Below are 4,850 nucleotides of genomic sequence, written 5' to 3'. Positions count from 1 at the left end.
TCAAGCGTCCAGCAAGAGCTCAAAGCAGCACAGGCCCCCAGCAGCCTCCACCTCCGTCCTCGAAGACCAGAGGCCACGTCTGGCACTGAGGCGGGCCCAGAACGTGGGCTCTCAGGTGCACGCTGGCCTCTGACCCTGCCTGCCGCTCTGAGCCATCACTGCACGCCTGCAAGGACTTTTCCCAGGAGCCCTTGCCACGGGAGGACACCGCGGCTTGGTCATCCCCACTTCACCCTTCCCTCTATCCAAAGTGAGGAGCCCCCCTATCCCTACAGCAGGAGTCACTGCAGTCCCCTGCTGCCCCGTCCCCAGCGTCCTGCTCTGGTGACCCTGCACTGAGGCCCAGCACAAGGGAGGCGGGCCCTGCTGACCCGAAGAGGCCTGGGGTCCCAGCACGCCTGCTGAAGGACCAGCAGCTGCAAGAGGCGGGCGGCCAGCCCGGAGGCGGGGGCTCCCCACCTTTCACTGTCTCCTATTCATAATCACACCAGGAACCGTGATCACGTTCTCGGGCAAGGCTCCAACAGCCCCGGCAGACGGCAGCCCTTCCCGCCACCCCAGATCACAGCCCTTCCCCCCACCCCAGATCACGCGCTTCTCTCCGGGGAGCACCGGCACCTGGATGCAAGCTCCCGTGGACCACGGTGTGTGGGCGCGTGTGGTTCGTAGGTCTGTGGCACAGCAGTCTCTGTGTGTCAGGTCCCGCCGGGAAAGAGGAAATGATGGCCCTTAGGGTTACTGGAACTTGAGCACCCCATGTCCAAAGGAGCAGGGTGGGGCTCCAGCCCCTGTACCCACTCCACTCACAGGGAGGCCCTGCACCCAGGCCACGGCCACCCACAGTCCCACGATCTGCACATGCTTGGTCAGGCAGACGGTGAGGCTCCACTCCCCGGGGGGTTTGGCTGCCGCTGGGACGGGTCTCTCACGAGTCCCCTCCAGCAGCCGTGACCCCCGACCCCACAGCCTTCCAGGGAAGGACGTTTCCTTCAGGTCCTCACATGGGGTAGGATTTCAACATCTCTTTTGGTGGAAAATGATTCCATCCGTAACAGTGTGTGTGCATTTTAATGTGTGATTCTTCAGTGTCCTTACTAAGACTGATTCTTGTTTTCATGTTACTTGGCCATTTCTATTTCTTTAGAGGGTCATTTTCTCCTTTTCTGCCTTGTTTTCTGTGACTGGGTTTTAGCCAAGTCTCCCTAGGTTGTGAAAACAAGTAATGGAACCCAAACGGCTTTCAGCTAAGAAGAGAAGTTTGTGGTTTGAGGGTGGGCTTCAGGCTGAGCTCGATCTAGGCCTTCGTATGAAGTGTCTCCGTGCTCTTGCATCTCTTTGCCACCGTCTCGCAGCTCAGCGGCCCTGTGTGGACTTCGTTTTCCTGCAGCTCTTGGCATCTTGCCGCGGTGCCAGCGGACATCCGGGGAGCGCACGACTTCTGCTCAGTAGTTCAGCCGGCAGCCAGTGCGCAGCCCAGGGAGGCCCCTCATCAGCCAGGAGTGCGCCCATGTCTGACCTCTGGAGCGGAAGGGTAGCTCAGCGCACTGAATCCCGTGGGCTCAGCGTGAGGGAGGGGTAGCTCCTGGGGCCCCGTCACCATGGGAAGGAGCCCAGACACCTTCGGGGGCGGGGCGGGGCGCGGGAATCAAAGGGTGTCGCCTAGTAGGGTAAGTGTTTTTCTTATTGACTCGAGAACTCTTCATATAGTAAGAATATGAACCTTCAGCTCTTTCTTCCACATATGGTTATCACACTTGCCTTTGTGGGTCTCTTCCTGGAGGCCAAGGCTGCCTTTTGAGCTGTGTCGCTCCCGTGGTGCCCTTGCCCTACGGCACCCTTGTGTCATGACCTTAAATCAGGGGTTGGTTAGGCCGCATTCCCCGGGCGTGGGTGATGCCATCCGATAGAAAAGGAAAAACACCTGTGGCCAGTCCTTCAGTCAGCGACTAAGCATTTAAAGGCTTATCTGGCAGTACAGACGTCACAGGTGCTCACGAAAGCAAGGCTCCGTCCCTGCGCCTCATAAAAGCACGGCCACACCTACCACAGCTCGTGAGGCCCGGCAGTAAAAGGAAGCAAGTGTCAAGGTCTGCTGCTCGGGGTGCAGGCTGTGGGCGCTCACGCACGCTCAGAGATGCGATAAGGGACGTCCTCGGAGCTCGTTAACCTTGTGATGGGCCTCCAGACGGCGGGCAAACAGAGCGGGCGGCCTGAGCCTCCCAGAGGCTGGTGCTGCCGGCCCAGGAGGGCTCCCAGGAGCCAGGGCTCCAGAAGTCCGGCTCCGTGATACCCGCCCTCCAGGCCGCTGCCTGCTCTCCCCTCCCCCACACCCTCCCTCTGCTCCTTTCCAAGGGGTAGATTCTCAAACACTAGGGAGGATGGCTGTGTGGATGCTCTGCTCTTCCCCCTCCACCCAAGCCCAGTCGTGAGGCTTAAATTCAAGGGTAACAGAGTGCGTCTGAGGTTCCTGATAAGGGGGCTGGAGCCCTGGGAGCCCGGGGACAACACGTTCCCTTCTGCACGGCTGCCGGGGAAGGAGCTGCAGGGGCCGGGCTGCGGCAGGGAGGGCAGCCAGGCGTGTGGGAGGCTCACAGCCACTTGGGTGAGGGCCGGCTCTGCTAAGGGGGGCGCCCCTTTCACAGCCCAGGAAGGGGGTCTTCAGGGCTGACAGAGCAGCCTCGGGAAGTGACTGGAGGGACCAGGGTGGGGGCAAAGGCGTTGGAGGCAGGGAGAGGGTCATGGGGCGGGCAGGGGAGAAGCAGTAGGAGGTGGTAGGGGGTGGAGGACAAGTGGGGAGGCAGATGGAGCAGGGGTATGGGCTCATGCGGTCCCGAGCGTCATCAGCCCCTGGGCCTGCTATCTGCAGCCTGGAGAGCCGGGACCCAGGAGCGCTGAGGTTCTGAGTCCCCGTCTGATTCGAGGGCAGGACGAGGAGATGCCCCAGCTCCCCTCTTCTACCCGAGGGCTCTGTGCGCATTTGCCCCAGGCCCCTCCTGACTCACGGCCCCTTCTCTCCAAATGCCCAGTCCCTAGGGAGGTGGAGCTGGACCGTCCAGTCAGGAGCCTTCCAGGGCCTGCTGCCCGGGGAGGGGGGGTCAGGGCCAGGAGAGACGGGGTCCCGTGGGGGCTGGCCCCACATGCACACCCCTCCTGTTACCTCTCCAGGTAGGGGGTCACCCCTTTCAGCTTGGGGCCAACATGGAGCTAGGCCCGGGGCTCCGCAGTGACGGGGAGCGTGACGGCTTACCCCACCCCACCGTGTGGTTTGTCCTGGGTCCTGCGCACCCCCAGGGAGGGGCCGAGCTGTCACAGAGCAGCAGTGGGGGTGTGTCTGTGATTGGGGGAACAGTCTGACCTTCCTGTACTTTACTGTATTCAGTACACATGATTTTCTTCCTTTGTAGAGATTTCCGACAACTTCACGAATCAGAAAAATGCTTGCAAGCCCTTCAGGGTCAATCTGGTTGGTAGGGATATGGCCCGGTGGTCCTGCACACACTCACACTGTCCCACACACTGCCACACTTACACTCACACGTACACGTACGCGTGTACACACGTAGTAACATCCACACGCCCCCCTTCTGCCACCCACTCCTTGTGGCCCGCCCTGCTCAGCCCCCCAGTGTGTCCCCCACCCCCAGGCACCATATCCCACAGCCCTTCCCAGCCACCTGGCATCACTGCAGGCCTCCAGGCCCGTGGGACTAAAGTGACACCACAGGCGCTCGGCTACACCCCTCTGCGTAAACGTGCATGCCACCATTCACTCAGCGGGCTGCCCCCCAGGGCCTGCTGCACCTGCTTCCTGCCTGTTAGACGCGGCTGGCCAACTTAGCAGCCCTCAGCCAACCAGCCCAGTGGGCACAGTCCCCCGGCTGCAGGAAGGTCTCCGGGCTGGGGCTGGCCGCCCACAGGGTCGGGTTCTTGGCCTTGTGGGGCCAGAAGGGCCAAAGGAGCCCAACAGGCAGGCCGAGGCCCAGGGGCAACCCCAACCCCGCCAGCTGAGGGGTGTGAGCACCCAGGAGGGAGATGCCGGGCAGCCTGAGAAGGAGGGCCCAGCCCAGGGAGCAGGGCCCAGGGGCCCAGGCTGGAGGTGGGAGGAGGCCTGGGCCCAAGGCTGAGCAAGAATCAGCAAGAAGATGGTCAGAGGCAAAAGGAGGGGCCTGGGTTTCCTCCAGGCCTTTCCCCCGGTGGAGACCCCTCTGAAGACGCCTGCGAAGGAGCGTCCGCCTGACCACCGAGGCCCTGGGCCCCCGAGGTGCATGCAGCCCAAACGGAGCAGTTTTTTCCAAGCTGACCGTAAAAACCCCGGGAGAGCGAGCAGGGGTGTCTGCAGGCCGTCCGGCTTAGCCGAGCGCAGGTGGCAGACTCAGACAGCGGGCACTCCCCCACAAAGACCTGGAGCCAGGGCCAGGTCCCTGCAGGACACGTGCCTGCAGCGCAGCCGCTGAGGCTGAAGGCCGGTGGCTCCCAGCCCCTTGGTCCCCAAGCCCAGGCTCCCAGCAGACAAGCAGCCCTGCCCAGACCCCTGCCATCTGACGCCACCCGCCACCACCTGCCGCCAGCTTCCTGAGCCGCCAGCAGCTGCTTCTGCGGCAGTCATGGGTTCATGCTCATTTCACTCAGGGACGCCCCTGTCTCTGGCCTTGTCCCAGTTCTGGAAGTGCGCCCCACGCCCTCCTGAATGCCGGGGTAGCCGCAGGATGGTGGACAGTGGGCTCACGGGTGCACTGAGGTCATTGTCTCTGACCCGTGCCCTTCCCGGCTGCCCGAGGGCGTTCCGCGGACACAGGTGTGCCCAGCCTGTCTGAACTCCAAGGGCAAAGTCCCACGGGGGGGGGGGGGGG

This window comes from Ursus maritimus, unplaced genomic scaffold (assembly GCF_017311325.1).
Source record: "Ursus maritimus isolate PB19 unplaced genomic scaffold, ASM1731132v1 scaffold_4, whole genome shotgun sequence".
NCBI lineage: Eukaryota > Metazoa > Chordata > Mammalia > Carnivora > Ursidae > Ursus > Ursus maritimus.
Note: the sequence above shows the minus strand (reverse complement) of the source record.